Here is a 21,368-nt window from a genome sequence, read left to right on the forward strand (position 1 = left end):
CGATAAAAGTAAAATCATGGTCTTGGTCAGTATTTTTGCTTTTGGCAGTTTTCCCTTCAGGTCGATTCTGCACGTAATATCGGTCACAATCACTAGGGCTCATTCACAAAAAAAATATTGCCAGAGTGTTTGTACAAGCTTGAGCCATTTTTATAACATTACCAATATTTCAATATACACGAAGAAAGCAAATACATACCTGTTTCCAGGGAAAGTGGTCAATTTTCCACCAGTAACCTCACTCGTTTTCAGCTAGCCCAGCCTGCAAAGAAAGAACAGGAAGAGAAAAATATGTTTCTGAATATTGCACACGTACGTCATTCATGCTGGGAGGCCTTACATAAGTCACGGTGAAATTGGTAAGAAGAAAAAAAGAAAAGTGCTTCCCACATAGCCGATCAGGGTGATTATCAGCTTCGCGATAGAGAGCAATCAACGGCATAAAAAAAAGCTCGAAGAAAATAGAAAAAAAAAACGTTGGAAATAATAGGAAAAGCCTCATACACACCCCTCCTGATGGGGTACGGTTATGCTACGCTTATTTGTGGTACTAATCCGTGCCAACAGCCGATTCGTACTAGAGTGGGCTAGTGGGTATACAGAAGGTACAGAAGATGCCGCCACCGCCGACGACAGCGACGACGGCGACTACCATCATCGCCGCAGTCACGTGCCTTACAAGAGAGGAGCTTGATGGGGGAAATTGGCAGTTGAGGTAATTTTCTGAAGAATTCGGTAATTTTGAAAAAAAAAAACAATAATTATTTACAATTTTGAAACGATGTCTCAACAATGTTGCAACAATTTTGAAACAATTTTGAAACAATTTTGAAACAATTTTGAAACAATTCTGAAACAATTTTCAAACAATTTTGAACCAATTTTGAAACAATTTTGAAACAATTTTGAAACAATTTTGAAACAATTTTGAAACAATTCTGAAACATTTTTCAAACAATTTTGAAACAATTTTGAAACAATTTTGAAACAATTTTGAAATAATTTTGAAACAATTTTGAAACAATTTTGAAACAATTTTGAAACAATTTTGAAACAATTTTGAAACAATTTTGAAACAATTTTGAAACAATTTTGAAACAATTTTGAAACAATTTTGAAAAAAATTTGAAACAATTTTGAAACAATTTTGAAACAATTTTGAAACAATTTTGAAACAATTTTGAAACAATTCTGAAACATTTTTCAAACAATTTTGAAACAATTTTGAAACAATTTTGAAACAATTTTGAAACAATTTTGAAACAATTTTGAAACAATTTTGAAACAATTTTGAAACAATTTTGAAACAATTTTGAAACAATTTTGAAACAATTTTGAAACAATTTTGAAACAATTTTGAAACAATTTTGAAACAATTTTGAAACAATTTTGAAACAATTTTTTGAAACAATTTTAAAACAATTTTGAAACAACTTTGAAACAACTTTGAAACAATTTTGAAACAATTTTGAAACAATTTATAAATAAGGCCGATGTAAATATATTTCAAAGCTTTTTCCCTCAACTCTGGCCGAGGTCGTGGAGAGGAGAGAAGAAAAAAAAAATATAATTATTCCAATTACAAGCCAGAACTTTTCTGTGTGTTTCACGAAAATAAAGAAAAATTAACCAAGACATGCTTAAAATGATTCTAAACGAAGCGATTGCATTTTATATAGACTTCAATTGATTGCACTTAAATTAGCATTTAAAATTGGAACCTTTTTTAAATAAAAAATCACCCTGATTGGCGGGCTGATACAATTTTGAAACAATTTGGAATTAATTTTGAGATAAGTTTTAAAATAATATTGAAAAAAGTTTTAAAATGATTTTTTATTAATGTTGATATTAGCAAATATTGATAAATTTTGAAATATTATCATACAATTTTTAAATATATATTTTTTACATAAAAATCATTTGAGTCATTAAAGGACCATCCATAAACCACGCGGGCACTTCATGGGGGTATGGCGATTGTCCACGCTCCATACAAAAAAAAAATTTTTTGTATGGACAATTGTTCTCGAAGGAGGGGGGGTTTGAGATTTCCAAAAAAGTGTCCACTTGGTTTGTGGATGGTCCCTAAACTGTATTTTCGATTCTTCTAAGCAATATAAATTGATGGATGAATTTCAAAAAAATCACTGTTTTATCAAAAAATAGAAATTTTCATACAATTTGTTCTTTTTTTTATAATTTTCAAAACACAAAAAATAATTTTCTTCGTTCAGTTCCAATATGAAAAAATAACCCAAACCTGCATCAAATAATTCTTAATGAAGCGGAATGCATTTCAAATTGATATCAATTGATTGCACTCAAAATTAGAACATTTTAGAAAATAAATTTAAATTCCCTGATTGCGGGCTGCCTTTGAAATAATTTTCAAATATTAGTTTATATAATGTTCATACAATTATGAAACAATTTTGAGTTTATTTTTAAAATAATATTGAAAAAAATTGAATCATTTTTTTAATGTTTTGATAAAATTTTAAAACAACTTTGATTAATTTTGATTTTTTTTCGTACAATTTCGAAATAAATTTGAGAAAATATTAAAATATAAATTATCGTTCATTTCCAATTTGACCAGAAAAAAGCTTCGATGCGATTTGAGAGCATGTTATGTAAGATGGCGGCCAATGTGGCGGTGGTGAAATATTGAAAATGCCCATTTAGTAGAATAATTTGATTTATAAATAAGACAATTCGGATTTAATTTACCTCAAATTATATGCTTATTTTCAGATTTTATTTTTAAATATTATTAATAATTTTTAATTTAATCAATGCTTTATTCTAAATTTTTAAATGAATGCTAAATTAAGTAATTTTCCTGTGTTTTGGTGACAATTTTAAAGTTATTATTTTCGAATGAAATTCTTTAGGATATTTTTTTTAAAGAATTGAAGCAATTCTACAACCTCCAATGATTGCTTAAGCTTATTCCGTTTTTCACAAACTTTCTTTTTTTGTTAGTTTTTTCCTTTGAAGCTTTAAAGCTGCAACAAATTACGTTTCAATAATATTTAGGGCATGATAAAAAAGTATTTTAGTAAGGCCAATACAAATTTTATTTTTCATGTCATTGAAATTCCTTTAAAAATGTATAACGTCATGATTCGAAATCCGGACACTTAGTGGCATATCATTTTCGTTATACCTGACAAAAAATCATGTAATAAGTTGGAAATGAAGAAATATCATCATGATGTAGTATTAACAGTCAGTTTTAAGAGAATGCATGCAAAATATGTCTTTTCTAACAATTTTTCATCAGAATTTGAAAATTAAAATGACTGTTGTGCTTCGAATCCCGGACACTGATAAAAACTGATTCGAAATCCGGACACTCTTGCTTCGAATTCCGGACACTCGTTTTTGCTAATGAATCGCACAAATTTGGACTGAAATGTTAGTGAATGGCATTGTTTAGGTCTCAAATAAGCTGTTAACATCAAAACAATCTATATTTTATATAAAAAATTGCTAGAATTTAAGAAAATCAAAACAATAAATTTCTGCTTTGCCTTCCCGGTGCTTCGGACGCCTATGAAATATTTCACGTGAAATGTTTCGCATTTTTGGTAATCTTATATTTTATTGTATTTTATTGTTTTGACATTAACTACAACGTTCAAACAAACTTTAAATGAATGTTGATGTTAGAATTCATCAAATGACACAGTATTGACATTCATAATGCGAACTTATATTCAAATAATTGATAAAACAAGATGAGGTGTCCGGGTTTAAAAAATAAATTACATTAATTGACATAACTTATATTCGTACACAACTTGTCAAACAACCCCATACTAAAGCTTGTTTTGAGTGGCAAGAAACCAAACAGCAGAAGCAAAAAAAAATATCCCACAATGGAACGAAAATGAAAGCCCTCTTGTTCGCGCCCAAGTCCCACCACCCACCATCATAGCCCGTATAGTACTCGACACAAACACACACAAATAGTAAGTATAGCATAGTCCACCAGCAGCATAACGATCAAATAACGATCCCCACAGCAGGGGGAAGGAAGGGTAGATGCAGTGCAGGTGTGCGACGGAGGTGATATTGTTCCACACCATGCGAAACATAAGTACACATCGCGGCGGGCCCGGAAAAAAGCTTCAGTTATTTTTTGTTCACTTTCGTGATAGTGTAAGTTGCGTGACGTTATGAGAAGTATCTAGAGGGGGGGGAAATAGCACCCTCTCCGAAAAGATGATGGCAAGTGAAAACGGCGCTAAATAAATGGTAAAATATGCAGGCAGCTTCCATCAACCGAAGAAGGGCTCTGCCGGCCACCCCGGCGGCAGTAAAAAGGGTCAGCACGTGGAAGCGTTTGCACTAATGAGCTGGTGCGCGGGTGGAAAATTATTTCCACAATGATGAGGGGGAAAGTGCAAGTGGTTTTGGGAAGATTTTGTAAAGGGTGGTGGGAATTTTAACTAAAATATGATGAATTATCTGACTGGAAAGAGACTTATTTCAACGGTATAACGAAAATCCAAGAAAGAATAATATTTGGCTCAGAAGATGTAGTTTGTTTATGAAAACAAACAGCAAAAACACGTAGTATTCTCATGTCGTAAAAAATGCACGATGTATCACAGTCAGTTATTTGTACATTTTCTGGTACGTTTTTTCGTTGGGCTATATTTTCCCTTTCGGTTTTCAATATTCATACCACGTCCTAGTCCATGCATGCTGACGCTGGTTTTTCCAGTTTTGCTCATAACTGTAGATTTTCCGCCGAGATACCAACAAAAATACTCGCAGCATAACTTGCTTTCGATGGGACATGCAATGCAACTTTTTTCTTCTGTTTGCTGAAGTTGTTGCTGGTCCTTCTTGGAACAAAACGGCCAACGACCAACGTTGTGCGGTCCATAGAGCGCTATCCCAGTTAACTCAATCCGAATTCTGAAACGGAATCTAATTAGAATCGTATACAAATTCCGTTTCAAACGCAACAACCGGTTCCGTGTTCGAACCGGTTGTTGCGTTTGAAACGGAATTTGTGTACGATTCTAATTAGATTCCGTTCCAGAATTCGGGTTGATTTGACTGGGATCTAGTGAAGTTATTGGCTTATTGTGTGTCCCATTCATATGGTCCATGGCCGGTTTGGCCAACCACCCACATCTAGCCCCCGAAAAACCAAGCCTCCCCTTCCCCCCTTCGGTTGCAAGAGTAGTATAGAAAGTAAGTAGATTTATGGCACTTTCTTCACTTTGGTGGACCACAAATGAACCGGAAAATGTACCGACACCCCCGCCCTCTGGCTCTGTTGTCGAAACTGGACTGGTTTACAACCAATATATTTTTTTTCTACTCTTTTTGGCAAGGGGGTAGCGACTCGGGAAGGTGTGCTTTTTTTGCTGGAAACGCGTGGTGCACGTGTGATAAATGGACTTGTCTTCGATGTACTTATGGTGGTTGAGGTGGTTCGTTAAGGGGTTGTTTCATGAGCTTTTGAAGAATATTTATCACGCTTGCAAATCGTTTTTTAAGTATAAAAATAAAAACTTAACTAATTTTGCATTTTTGATTAATCTGAAACTTTGCACATATCTTTCCTATGACCAAATAAAAGTTATATTGTAGAAAAATTAAAAATTACCCATTTTTCACAGAAAATTAGGCCGTTGCAAATATGTTTTAAAGTCGAGGAGGGGGGGGGGGGGGGGGATAAAAAGTATAAAAATAGCCTTAACCCTCTTCTGTCCATTTTTTTCCGATTTTTTTTTTATTTTTCCCCTGTTCAGGAGGTCATTTTGAGCAACTTTTGTTCTACGAATAACGTTACTTCTCTTGTTTTACGTTTTTCTTGATTATTTTTTAGTATTTAAGTAAGCATTTATCTTGTTTAGTTTATGTTTATTTTGAGTAGAATTTGGCCTATTCTACCACCTCCTATCATTACATTTTGCCTACCTAATTATTTTATGTGTTCGCAGTCACTTTTGCAATTTTTTGCTTGTTTTTCAAATTTTCTGCTATAATATGGCACTATTATCATTTAAATTGTAAGAAAATGCGTAGAGGCTTAGTCTGGGACACTACAAAAAAAATTACTTAAAATATAGAAAATGTTAGTAGAAAACTCAGCCAAAGTTGACCCCTAAAAAAATACAGTTTTAAAAACATTGGCAAAGTCACATAAAACAATTCAAACTTCCAAACCATAAATTTTCTTAAATTTCAAAAGTTCTTCTTTCCAAAGCTTTTGAAGATCAAAAATTGGTTGAAAAATGGATTTTTGGCGATTTTTTAAATCGAAGCCCGTCTAAAGGTGGGGTTGGGTTGTAGAGGGTTAAATTGCGCAATATAACAATTAGGGTGTTTCAACAAAAAAATTACTGGCCATGGTTTCAAAATTATCAAAACAACAGTATTGTGAAATGCATTGTAAATCAGTACAGTTGATTTTATATTTTTAGATTAAAAACATATCTAAGATTTGACTAAATTTTTTTTTTTTGCGAAACAAAATATATTTGCGGAACTATGCATCAAAATTTCACAAAACTTCAAAATATGTTCAACTGTTTCAATCATGCTGAAAGTGATTATCGACGCAAGGAAATTCTTTTAAAATTTTTTTGAGTTGATTGCATATCAAATTTCATTGAAATTTTAAGGTTTTTTGAAAAAAAAAAATGTTTGCCCCCTGATTTTTCAAGCCAATATTGAAGTACAGTAGACATAAACTTTGAACAATATTTGTAACGGCCTTATTAATTTTTGCTCTCGGAAAAAATCTGGAAATCATTTTTAGTTTGGAAATTGAATTTGCAATTGTCGCAGAATCACTGGTCTTATATTTCCAAATTAGATAATTTGTGAATGTTTAGCTATGAAAAGACTGTTTTAATTAGTTTTTATATTTGACAACAATTCTATATGAAAGCAAAACCCAACATTTTTAAATTGGTCCAGGAGGAGGTTCCAAGTTAAGGTGGTTTGCAAATTTGAACATAACTTAAAATAAAGCGATTTTCTTTGTTGAGATCAAAAATGTTCGCAATTAAAGTCTTTGACGTGTAAAAATGTATTGAATATCGCTTTATTTTTTCAAATTATGGTCATTACAACGAAAAACTTTAACTCTCAGAAAAAAGGTAAAATTTGTAAGGTTGAAATTTTGGTTGGTTGAATTATTGAGTATGAGTAATTTAACTTAAAAAAAGAGTAAAAATGTGAACCTGATGAAAACCTAATTCTCATGTAATATTATTCATTTTTTTACTCAAAATCTGTCACCAATTTAAGATGTATATTTCCATATATTTTTTAAGTGTTGAGTAGAAACTAAACCAGGGGTGCCCATGCCCAACCTTTTGGCCCTGTGGGCCAGATTAGGTTTTTACAATGCGTTGGTAAAAAAAAAGTAAATCTTTCCCAGTTCCTGAGGGGAACACCCGTGAAGAGTATCGGGGCCGGCATTTACAAAGCGGATTCAGTGGCAGTTTTTCACTCAACTAATCGATGCCTCTGTGCTCTCTTGTACTAAGCTCGCTGGTTTTCCTATCTAGTTAGCATAGGAGAGCACAGAGGCATCGTAATGTTAACATGTTTAGGTTAATGTTAACATTCCATAGGTCGCCTCCCTAAGGTGTCGTGATAAGGTCCAGTTTGTGACGATACACTACCTTCCCTTTACTAAGCAATCGAATCCAGAAGGGAAAAGATCACCAGTTGTGTTGGTCCAAGCCGGGATTTGAACCCCGATCTACCGCTTACGAGGCAGAAGCGTTACCACTAGGCTACGTGGCTCGGTTGGTTGGGCGTTGGTGCCGGTCATTATCTACTTTAAACAAAAAAAAATAAGACCGTGAAACTTAAGGTGAAACTTAAATTTTGCTTTCAATTTGAAATGAATTGATTAATCTTTATTTTACAAGGACTTTAAATTAATTTTAAATGGCACTTATTTCAAAAGAAAAGTTTTAAAACTTATAGATTTTATTTGATTATCTAGAACAGCCATTCTCAACCTTCTTCTAGGCTGGTACCCCCTACCGTGTAAATCAAGTAGGCTCGGTACCCCCGTTGAGAATCGCTGATCTAGAATATTTTATTCTATAGAAAAAAAACTAAACTGTATATTACTTCCATCGAATTATAAAAACATATTCAATTTCTTGAAGAGTCTGGAGGGGCCAGTCATTGAACAATTTTCAGTAGACATCGCGGGCCGAATCCGGCCCGCGAGCCTTACGTTGGGCAGCCCTGACCTAAACCCTATGAGTTATGGGTTTCCTATGGAGATAGGACTTTTTGAAAATTTAATTTAAGTAAATTTTAATTACAATTTTAATAAAATGTCAAAGACAACTCAAAAATCTCGCTCATTTCTAAAATTTTGGAAACACCTTTACTAGGCTAAGACCAGTCCAATGTCCGAATTTAACATAAAAAATGTTTAATTATTTGGGCCCAGGAACATGTTTACCAATTTTGATCCATTTAAATATTATGAATTTAACTTTTATATGGAATTTATTATGCACACAGAAAAAAATGAATTTTGAAAGTTGAAAATTTGTTTGGTTAAATATTACCTCTTTTTCGAGTAAATTTACCTAAAAACAATGTGTAAAAATGTGAACTTGACGAAAATACACCAGAAACTGATGAAAAAAAGTTCAGTTTCTGTCTAGAAAGCTTTTTTTTATTTTTCTTTTATTGCCAAATCCATTGTTAGAATATCCAATTGCATCAAAATGAACTATTGTACAAATCATAATTGAAAGGAACTTCAAAACCCTATTAGGTTATAAGAAAAACGAAGTTGTGAATTGATTATTTACTAATGAAATAAAATGTATTGAATTGATTGTTTATTTACATTCATCTGACAATGTTTGTCTTAATGAATAAAAGTTTGAGTACGGTTGATTTTATCACGAAAACGGACAGACGATTCACCAAATTCAAACAAATCTTCTACTGCTGTGAAGGCTCGGATCATGCTGGAAACTGGTTCGTTGAAACCATAGGCTGTACGGTGGAATCTGCGGGCTAGTAGCGTTGAGTCACGAAGCGTTCTTTGCGGTGTGCGGAAGTTGATAAGAGAGAGCAGATTCGGAGAGTCAACTTCACCGTTCAACAACTTAGCAACAAAGTTGCCTGCTGCGTTGTACGCCTGGACTGAAGGGGTTGGATGTTCAGCAGCCGACATCGAGCTGGATACGGAGGCAAATTAACTGGATCCCTCCAGGGCAAGCTTCTCAGGGCCCTCCGGATGAACCGCTTCTGCACACGTTCGATTCGCAAAATCCACGTTAGCTGGTAGGGCAACCACACAATGGCAGCGTACTCTAGGATGGGCCGAACGAGGGAGCAGTACAGTGATTTCAAGCAGTACGGATCTCGAAAATCCTTCGAAATTTTGGAAATGAATCCAAGCTGCCGATTGGCCTTGGAAATCACCGAAACTCGTTGGAGGTCAAATGTCAGCTTAGGATCCATCAAAACTCCAAGATCTCTCACTTGGTCAACCTTTTGCAGGACGACTCCATCGATGCTGTAGTCAAACGGGATCATCCGTTTGCTACGTGTGAATGACATGACCAAGCACTTGGAAATGTTTACGACGAGCTTGTTGCGCCGACACCAGGAGACGAACATGTCCAGAAGAGCTTGTAATCGACAGCAATCATCTGTTGTTTTGATCGGCAGGAATAGCTTTAGGTCATCAGCGTACACAAGGGCGCAACCAGGTCCTAGCAAAAACAGCACGTCGTTGAAAAACAGGATAAATAGAAGCGGTCCCAAATTGCTTCCTTGCGGTACTCCCGAATTGTTCACAAAAACAGCTGAAACACTCGTCCCTAGACGAACCCGAAGCGAACGACCCACCAAGTAAGACCGTAGCCAATTTACCAGTTGTACAGACAAGCCGAGGCGAGAAAGCTTACGCAGCAGGACGTTGTGGTCGATGCGGTCGAATGCGGCCTTGAGATCGGTGTATATCACGTCGACTTGCGCTTTGTTCTCCAAGTGGCCGATGCATGTTGAGGTAAATTCCAAAAGATTCGTGGTCACCGAACGCTTCGGGATGAAACCATGCTGATCATCGGACAGGTAGCGCATAGCTTGACGCTGGATCACTTTGCTGACGATGATCTCGAACAATTTGGAGGCTGCGGACAGGTTCGTCACTCCTCGATAGTTTCTGACGTTTCTTTTGTCACCACTCTTGTGCACAGGCACGATGAATGACTGCTTCCAAGTTGACGGGAACGTTTGCTGGGAAAACGACTTGTTGAAAATGGCCAAAAGAGGAGCAACTAACGCATCAGCACACCGGCGGTAGACCACGGAAGGGATACCATCTGGCCCTGGGGAGAAAGACGACTTTAGCTTTGCTAGCGCTTGCTTTACCATATCAGCTGACACGTCGAATGTTGAAAGGTCAAGAAGGTTCTCGGGAACGTTGTTTGCAGCAACCGCAGCTTCCTCGTCAGTGGCGCAACCTGCAGCAAAAACACTTTTGAAATGCTGTGCAAACAGATCACAGGACAACTCTGGAGATCCAGACTCGTGTTGGTCAAGAAAAACACTGTCAGGGATGTCATTGCTCTTTCTTTTCGCGTTCACAAAGCTCCAAAACCCGCGGGGATTACGCCGAAGGTTCGTCTGGACACGCAACACGTACGACTTATACAGTGTAGAGTTGAGTTTCCTGTATGCATCGCTTGATCTCCTAAACTTCATCTTGTTGACAACAGAGCGACGACGGCGCAGCGCTCGCTGACATGCGTTCTTAAGTCGTTTCATTTGCCTCAGACGGCTGTTGCTCCAAGCGGGGGACACGCGGGGCTTTACTGTAGGCACGTGTTGATTCATCCAGTTCCGAATAATGCTGCAAAGGTGTTAGCCATCTCATCAACACCAAGGTTTGTCAAACATAGACTCCAGTCTACGCTGAGCAAGAATGTCGTCATAGCAGCGAAATCGATTTTGCGGAAATTTAGCAGGCGCAGCGCTGGGTTCGCCGAGTTGCCTCTGCGTTCCTGAGGTCGCTTGAAGATGGGAAAGTGGCAGACTAGGGGAGGATGATGCGAATCAACCGGTAGCGCCAGAGCAGATGCAGCCACATCCACAGCGACGGATCTCTGCGACGAGCAAAGACGAGGTCTAGAATCCGCCCAAAGCAATTATGTACCAGATTAGTTTGACACAGGTTGAGATAATCCATTCCATCGACCAAAGCCATGGCGGATACGGCAGTCAGGGGGCTCGTTGGGCGAGCTGTGCTGCCAATCAGCGACCACTGAACATGGGATTGATTATAGTCGCCACAGACAACGGTTGTGTGGTCTGCGCACCTCGTACCTCGCAACTCATCGATGGTCGCAATGTGCTCATTGATAAGATTAACATCAGATCTCTTCTCAGGTGGAACATAAATGGCACAGAATAGAAAATTTTCGCCCTGAATGCTCGCTGCTACACACAATTGCTCAAGTTCATTGCCCCGAGCTGTTTCGACTTCGTGTGCATTGCTGTAGTGTTTAGATACTGCGATCAAGACTCCGCCAAAGCTCTGCTTCTCGCTGTTCTTCCGGCTCCGGTCGCAACGAAACACGTTGAATGCTGATCCGAAGAGTTGCAGTGATGTGATGTCGTCTTTCAAATTCGTCTCCGTCAGAATGATTACATCGTGCCCACAATCGTGCGATGCTAAGTACATGTCGTCAATCTTCGTTCTGAGGCCTCTTACGTTTTGGTAATAAACGCTGATTACGCCATTCGGAACAGCAGGCCGCTGCAAAGTGCAATCATTGAGTGCGGGAGAGTTGGGATCAATGCATGTGTACTCGCCTGAGCTGGCAGGCCGGAAGCCCCCGCATCCTTGACCGCACACAGCGCCGGGACGACTAGGTGAGCTCGAACAGACATATTCACCGGAACTGACGGATGGCGCGACTGTGACGGGGGAGCGGGGGCATTCCACATTGCCGTGGTACGTGCGTCCCGGATGATCAGCAACTTCAGCGTCAGCACCGTGAAGATTTTGCTGGCAAGGACCGGTGAGCGGCAGCGGTTGATCGTGCTCGGCATGAGATGGGTGGAAATGGCTGGAAACCAAAGGATCATCAGGGGGCGGAATTGTACTGGGAAAGTGCAAGTACTTGCCTGAGAGCAGGCTGTAGTTGACCCCGCTTCTGGTCCCGTTCACAAGGCCGGGACGACTGAGATGGCTGGAACTCGAAGCGACGGAAGCGGTGAGGGGCTCAGTTGTGACGGGGAAGCGGGGATCAACCTTAATGCCTCGGTACATGCGTCCCAGACCATCCGCAACAGCAGCAGCGTCAATCTCTGGCCTCGGCATAACATTGTCGGCGGTCGGCAGCTCACTGTAATGTAGCGACGCATCAAGGCGCGGAATGGTTCTTGTCGAATGAATGTACTTGCCTGCTAGAGCGGCTCGGAAGGCCCCGTTGCCGTGGCCGTACACAGGGCCGGGACGCATACAAGAGCAGGAACAATAGCTTGGTGATGAAGAATGGTGTGGCACAGCTGTGACGGGGGCACGGGGCACTTCCAAACGGCTTTTGTGAAAACATATTACAATAATTTTGAAATTACCTAAAATAATTGGCTGAATAAGAAAGTTTAAACCTTTAAATTAATTTGAGTATATATTTTAAAATGTTTATATTTGGCAACCAAGAACTCTTTTTTAATTTACATTGCTTGGAAATACTTGTTCTCAGAAGTAAACCCAACAAACTAGTATTAATTCCACACAATGTTGCCCCTCGCAGCCCACATGACCCAAGCAGCATCGCGCAACATGTTGAAAACGTCTAAGTCCAGTTAAGTTACAACAAGGGAGCAACAATGTTGCAATTCGCGAAAATGTTACATCGATACATAGTTCTTTATGAAATAGTTACCATTGTATGCTGTGGCAACAATTTGATTTTGTGTATTGATGCAACGTTTCGGTGACATTATTGTACCAATGTTGAAACAAAAAAAAAACTTACTTCATGTTGAGCGGCAAATGTTGCGAATTAGTTGCAGCAATGTTGCCTTGATAAAGCTAATTGTAACAAATTTTTAGCGGATTTTTTTTTTGGCAATTCGTCTTTTTGTTGCAAGCCTCAAAACAAGTAAATAAAGAAGGCAATGTGCAAGCGCTTAAATAAATTGAATAAGTTACGATAAATGCTGTCCAAACGGACTTACAGTCAGATGTATTGGGGCATGAAGAAGAACTTTCAACTAGATTTTTCTACACTGTTATCGACTTAAAACGATAATTAGATACATCTGCAAATAACGAGTTCACTATTCACGAAATGATTCTGCTGATTGTGACGAGGAGGAATTCCCGGATTATTCAAATCTAGTCTGTGTGATCTTCAGGACGACATCCGAAACACACACACACGGTAAGCGTACTTGGGTGTTCCGAGCCGCCTACCCAGAGTCACTGAGCTTCCCGCCGGTGGGCAGCCTTGCCCATCGGATTTCCCGGCAAGACTCTTTCACTGTTCCGGCCGTGGCCCCAGTACGTGACCCACCCCCCAAGTCATCATCCTCCGTGAGGTAAGGGGCAGCCGAAACCAGCCTAGGTCTGACGGTACCCGCTCCGCGGCGATCGCACCCCTTGCTTTTTCCGCTAAGTGGTGGAGATCCACCCACCAAGAAACATGCGCCATCCAGAAGTTTCATTCGGTCGACGTTAAGTTTTATTCTTAAAACACACCTGCATCAATTACGATCTAACCGCTGAACTAAAACGAGAACTTTCATTTCGTTTGACAGTTCTTCCGACATATTAATGTTTGCAAAATTTGTGTAACCATTATGTTACCACAACGTTACACAAATTGGGGTGTTGGATATTTAACTTCAACATTGTTGCTACATATCTGAAACGTTGTTGCAACAGAAGTGAAGGTTGGCAATTTGCTCAAAGAGAAGAAAGCAGGGACGTACTAAGGGTGAATGATTTAGATATCTTATCACATTTATTCAATTTAATAGTTTTTGTCCTTCATTCTGAATAAGGTATCACGGTGGAAACGGAAGAGAATACGAAATTATTTCACTGCTGATAGCTTCACAAATCAGGTTTAATGCAACATAAGTAGAATTTTAAGTTGTTTTAATGCTTATTTGTTAAAAATAGTGTCTTATTTCAACATATTAACACTAGTCTCAAAAATGTTTGTTTTGGTAAGTGACTATTTTATAAAAGTAGTCTAACTTCATGGAAACTATGTTAGAAAGGTCCCTTAAGGCATTTCAACGTTGTATAAGACGAAATGGCTTGTTTTATGGTGGCCCATTCTGCCCCGTAAGGTGGTCCGTTCTTTCCCGCACCCTGGAAAAGTACTCGAAAAACACATTCATTTAAATTTCATCAACCAAGCGTACAACATTGAAGGGAACATCCCAAAGCATAAGCCTACTATACACAAAATAATGAATTCATTTGTATGTTTTGCTATGATTGTTGGCGCATTTTACTTAGGCGGGCCATTCGGCCCCTCCTGCCCCTAAGTATTTATTTGGGTACCGTAAACTGGGGTGACTTTGATAGCCCGGGGTGACTTTGATAGGTTTTTCAAATGCCCGTCAAATTAATATCTAAACATTTATGAGAATTTTGAGTATGTAAGCATTAAGGGATAGCTTATTATCGAACATATATGCAAAAATGTGACTTTTACATTGGATGTATCAAAATTAGTGGCCAAATCAAGTTTCTATCACCCCGGACTATCAAAGTCACCCCAGTTTACGGTATTTAAAAAAGTATGTCTTCCTAGTTTGCATAAAAACAAAAAAAAAAGCCGCTGATTTTATTGAAGGTTCCTTAATACACCCCTGTGTGAACGAAGCGCCATGATGGTAGACGGGGAAAAAAAATTAATAATCAATTTTCAGCTATTTAAACACATTTTTTATAATGTTTTGATAAAGAATTGACAATCTGCCTAAATTCCATTGAAACGCAGATGTTTTCCAGATTTATCAGCCAACTTTAGTAAATATTGATACTAGATTGGCTCCAGAAAAGATAGCAAATTTTATAAAGATTGAAGGCGCATGAAAAAATCACGAGTAGAATGCAATTTCACTCGTTAAACTTGAAATGGCCAAAGAAATACAACTTCTATACATATAAGAAAAACAATTTTGTTTGTTGTCGACGAAAAATGCGACTGGTTTATTTTTCCAGACTTATCCATTTTTATTCTGTAGCGAAACCAAAGCGGAAACATATTTATTGAGAAATTAATTAGAAGTTTGTTGCGCTTGAAATCATGTCGGGTGCACATTTGTTTTCAAGCAACCAAAAATTTCACCATAATGGTAACAAAATTGCAACATATTTGTTACATTGTTGCAACAGCATCAATTTCTCCTACAAATATTAGCATCACATAGGAAACATTGCCGCAACACGTTCACAACTATCTGGCTATTGTTGCCAATCGCGTTGTTGTCGTGCGCTTTTTTTGTCACCAGGAGTGTTGCGTACATGTTGCCTGAGCAATATTGGATTGTTTTGAATTAGTTGCAAATAAGGCTTGGCGATAATAAATGCTGCTTGGGGACTCGTCGTGACCTCCACCGCACGACAGTGCAACATCAATTTGCATCTCATCGTGTATGCTCACATGTCGAAGATCAACTTTCAGTTTTCCATTTGCAAATAATCCGCACCGGGACCCCGCGCCGGAATCTTCTTGGAAAAAGTGAAAACCGAACCACCATTCAATTAAGTCTAATTTCCTCACGAAGTCCGTGTCGGATAAATCCTCCCTCGTTCGAGAGATCGATGACAAGAATTACAAATGTCAATAGCATTTATCACTGTCAGTTCTCACACATCGTCGTTTAAGGCCGTTGAAGTCTTTGGAGTCGTCGTCGTCCTCGTCGTCGTCGGTGGCAATGGAAAGTTAACCGGCGCGTAAATTGACGTGCGATTGCAACAAATTTAAAGTCTGCAGAACCTCCTGAAGAGCTTCCGGACAGCTATCTGCGTTTAGGCCTGATGAGATGTCGCTTGTCGAGTCGTGTGTGTGTTACTTGATTGCAGTCAGCTACCTTCCAGTTGGAGGGGGGAACTTGAGCGTAGTGTCGCCAGTCTGAAGGTCTTGAAGAGGGGCCCCTGTGGGTCGCGTGTGCCATGCTGGTTATGCTAACAATCGAGCAAATACCTGGCGCGTTGAGGGGACTATTAATGGGGTTACAAGCTCTGGTAGAAGAAGTGAGTGACTGACTGTGTTTACACTACCTAGATGTGGAGCCCGCGTGAACAAGGTACGAGGTACGAGCACATGCCAAAGTGACGCGCGTTGTAGACGGGATTTTTTTTTCCGACTTGACTGGAGGGTGTCTTGAAGAATGATTGTTGTTGGTGGAAACTGGTGAGCTCGAGTGTTTATTTCCATTAGGGGTTGCAAAGGTGTTAAGAGAAGTGAGTTTTCAATGGGTACGACTTGGTTACAGCTAATGTACTTATCAAGAACTAATTTTGAACTTTATGACTGTCAACTCTTTTTACCAGCTGGAAGGTTTTTCACACTTGAGCTTATTTTATGTCCTACGAATATTAAAATTTTGGTTCTTAACCTCATTTTTGCAACTCAATGCTTACAAATCTATTGTTTTCAAATGTGATTCAATGATTTCCAAAAATGATTTCAAAAAGATCACATAACTTAAAATAAAATAAAAATTTCCTACTCCAGAATCCAAGTCTGCCATTTATGATCTTCTGTTTACATCAGTACCACGTGTATCAAACTCGCCTAATCCCTTACACGGCTTTACGCACATCTAATCAAAGCTGTCACAACTGTCAAAATGTTTCAACTTCAAACACCATTCCATATAAAATGCAGAGGAAAACCTCCCTCGACTGTCACATCAAATCAACCTCATTTTTGATCAAAAATCTCAATTTCATCTGGTTTCACTTTCTCTGCGCGGATGTTGTGGCCTGAACCACAACACGCCCTTTTTCCATATTTACCATCTCTGTTTGGCGATATAAGACAATAAAAACTTATGTACGTCAACAGGTAAACGCAAATCTAGGAGGTAAAATGAAGTAAAGTCGATAGGTAGTCAATTATAATACTAGGGAGGTAGTTGATCTACCGACATGGCAATACTTAATAAAGATGAGCTCGTCCTTGGACGAGCAGAGTTGAAGTGCAACTGACAAATGTTTACATTGTTTTAAAGAAAAGAAAGTCCGCGATAATAAATATTTTAACAATTTGGTGTCAGAAGTAAAAAAATGTAGCTGAAGTGTAGTGATTTTCAAAAGGATCAACGGCCAGGAACCCTGCAGTAAACACGGACACGATTGGTAACGTATAATAAAAAATTAAAAAAAAAACTTTAACAAACATGGAAAATTGGTTGAAATTTAAACACATCGAACTATTTGACGGTTCGGTGCAAAAATTAAAATCCTTTATAGAAATTGTGGATCTTTTTCACGAAATCTATAAAACAAAAAATGTAAATGAGAAACATTTTCTTACAGTGATTAAATACTGTAAACTTTCGGAAAATGTACAATACGAATTTAAAAACGAAAAATTTGATACTTGGGAACAACTTAAATCTTTATTGCAAGATAGATTTAAACCAAGTTTAAAATTGATGTTGGAATTATTAGACGAAATGAATGCATCATCAATCAAGCAAAATGAAACCTTAACTGATTTCATTGCTAGACTTGATTATATTCTGACAAAAATAAAAAGCAATTGTGGCTCCGAATTCGAATTATTCCATCAGCATGCCATGGGTAAAGCTGTATGGAAAATAAAAGATTTGTTGTCCATCGACACAATTATTATTTTAGGCCAAGCGTCTACTTTAGACGAAATCAAAATTATTTTGGAAAAATTAAATTTAGGTGACAAAAAAATGTATGGTAAATTTCTACCATTAATTGACAGAGCAGGAAATTTAGAACAATCTACAGCTCAAAACAATGGAGTCCAATATTTTAAATTCAAAAACCATTTTCAACCATGTTTAAATTCTGGGAAAAAAGGTCCCCAAAACTTCAATCCCAGGTATAAGGGTAACAATTTTAATCCATTGCACAATAAAAATAATGATGCAAAACAAGAAAATATTTATAGAATCCGACAACAAAATAACATGAATTACTTTCACGGTAAAAATAATTGGAAATATTTTGTTCCTAAAAGGGAAAACATTCATTATAAAGATACAAAAATTAACCCTAATTATAAGGGTAAAACTTTCGTTCCATTTTTTAAAAACAAAAGACCTTATTTTATAAACAATTACGATAACAACAATAATAATAATATGACAAATGGAAATTTTCAAAATAACAACTCTCGCAACAATGGTTATAATAACACAAATAATTGCCAAAACTATAACACAAAATATAATCATTACTGGCAAAACAGTATGCCAAAAAATAAAAATTATTTAGCGAAAAACAATTCAAATGATGAAATCTCGTATATTCAAGATGAAAATTTCAACAATCCAAATATCAGTGAAAACCTATGTGACAATACTGAAAATCCAATTTTACATAAAAATCAAAAAACAGCAGAATATGAAAATCATGGGGAAATCAAAAATAATTCAAAAATTTTCGAGCTTAACGAAAAACATAATGAGCAAATTAAAATTATAAAAAATGAAGATAAAAAGCAATGTCAAAAACTAGATTACCAACAAAACAAATTTAAAAAGTATTTCATTGAAAACGAGAAAAATATTTTCTTAAATAAAAATGATCACTTCTATCAACAATTTATAGAATACTTAGATGATCTAAGTAATCAGTATTCTTACTGATAAACAAAAAAAACACACACACACACACAATCATGATAGACATATCTTAACCATCAATTATGTTGATATCTGGCCAATATCAATTATCAATGAATGTTAAAGATTTACTCTACCTTGATCGTAAGAACAAAATATTTAAAATCATGTATATTTTTCCGGAGAATACATCTGATTTAAATATAAGTTCAGCAAAAGTATAACAAAAATTCTATCTAACAAAAATCTGAGAAAAGCATTCAGCGTACAGAAAAATGAACCAAAGCAAATATTTTTGCTAATTACAAAATCATTTTCAAAACAAATTATTCGTAAAAAATAAAAATAAATGGTTCAGAATATATAAGAGATTGAACAGAGAAAAAATGCAATACAAAAAGCTAAAAGTAAATCAATTCATTATATATATTATACAAATATTACAAACAATTCAAAAAATAGCAAAATAGTTTCCTAATTAAAAATCATGTCGAAAAAAACAGGCAAGCAATCATTGATATCGAAATCAACCTTTTAACACTTCAAATTTAATCATTCGATATTGTAGATATAATTTAAGTTTGATTGATTTATTTTGGTTTGTAAAAATCACTTTCATATATTAATTTTAAAACATAAATTGAAAACCATCATATTTTGAATAAATTTCTATTAAGAACACTGCAACATAATGTAATGTATTAATCAAATATTCACACAAAATTGATTCATATTTTCCACTTTCAAATCAGACACAAGAAATAACCTTATAATTATATTATAATAACTAATAATTCAAACTAACAATATACATTGAAATCTGTTCAAATAGGTTTACTAATTGATCAATTAAAAAAAAAATAAAGTTTTTCTTTTAAAATTTTAAATCAGCTATCATGAATCAAACATCATAACAGAAATGTTCACTTCGTTTAGTATTGTAACAAGTTTGTTTGAAGTATTTTTAATACAACAATTTATCTCATTACTATAAATAGTTCATAATAATGGTATTAGAAACACAATAAGGAGATTACAAATTATGACTTAAAACTCAATAAATAAAAGTATTAAAAAAAAAGAATAACAAAGTAATTTCGTAGATACCTATGAATATATAGATACCTTTAAAAAAAACGTTACCATAAATGTATAAAAAGAGAAAAATCAGTTATTATCCATGAAAATATAAACATTATAGATGTACCAACTGAATTAAAAAAAAAATGTTCAAAAATAATTATATACAAAAATACATGCATTATACAAACAATTTAACATACAACATAATTATGAAATAAATACATACACATAAAAAAAAACACAAAAACAAACATCTTGATTATCATTAGACAAAGTTTTGAAATTTTATAAAATACATTTGTAGTTAAGTAAAATAAATACAATGTAGTTAAGTAAAGTCTGTATAAGACATTTTTTTTTTGTAGGGGGAAGGAGACCCCCACGTTCCAACCTTCAGACTAAACAATTCTAATTGTTTCGCCATCTTCATCTTCATCTAATCGTCGTCGAGATCGTGGTCGTCATCAAAAGATTCACGAAAACGAAACCGTTAACAATCGAAACGGTTCTAAAACAACAACATCAAGACATCTTCAGCACCATCATCACAAAGTTTATTCACACATTTTCAACGCCTACAGTCATCCTGCAAATTTTACATTTCAATTATATTCTACTGCAATATTTCATTGTAATCACTGTATTAGCCTAATTTTCGCGTCTTTCAATTGTTAAACATTATCTTTGCTGTCTAAAAAAACATATTAAATTAAAAGCAAAAATAATTATAGCTTAGTAAACAAAAATATGAAACGAATTCATTCAAAATCAGTAAACATAAAAATATCATTTGTCAGCCATACGATTTACTATTTTTATTGTATCCCACTAATCCCGAGTAAACCGCGGGTAATCGGTTCCATCAACTAACATTAGTTTAAGTAAATTTTGTAAACAATATGTACCAATCAAAACAATAACGTATTTCAGAAATATTCAATAACATCATGAAAACTTATGAAACAAATGTCAACAATCTTCATCAAACAAAACCTCTACAAATTTAGACAACATTTCTGCAAATGTCATATAATTAAGGTTTAAAAGTTTTGTATTAGTATTCACAACTTATAATGAAAAGAAAAAAAGATCATTCAGATAATTAAAAACCTTTTCCGAGGGGGATAGTGATGTTGTGGCCTGAACCACAACACGCCCTTTTTCCATATTTACCATCTCTGTTTGGCGATATAAGACAATAAAAACTTATGTACGTCAACAGGTAAACGCAAATCTAGGAGGTAAAATGAAGTAAAGTCGATAGGTAGTCAATTATAATACTAGGGAGGTAGTTGATCTACCGACATGGCAATACTTAATAAAGATGAGCTCGTCCTTGGACGAGCAGAGTTGAAGTGCAACTGACAAATGTTTACATTGTTTTAAAGAAAAGAAAGTCCGCGATAATAAATATTTTAACACGGACATCGCACGCGCCACAGTCCGGC

At 36.1% G+C, this 21,368-nt stretch overlaps 1 protein-coding gene across 1 annotated transcript in view; it reads right to left on the reverse strand.

Annotated features, from left to right (window-relative positions):
- The window catches only part of LOC6053563, a 275,106-nt gene that overhangs the window by 203,517 nt on the left and 50,221 nt on the right, over positions 1 to 21,368 (reverse strand). Inside the window, exon 2 of the mRNA XM_038260232.1 lies at positions 200 to 262. The gene's annotated coding sequence lies outside the window, so the exon portion shown is untranslated. The remainder of the gene's footprint in view (positions 1 to 199; positions 263 to 21,368) is intronic.

The sequence above is a fragment of the Culex quinquefasciatus genome, chromosome 3 (assembly GCF_015732765.1).
Source record: "Culex quinquefasciatus strain JHB chromosome 3, VPISU_Cqui_1.0_pri_paternal, whole genome shotgun sequence".
Taxonomy (NCBI): domain Eukaryota; kingdom Metazoa; phylum Arthropoda; class Insecta; order Diptera; family Culicidae; genus Culex; species Culex quinquefasciatus.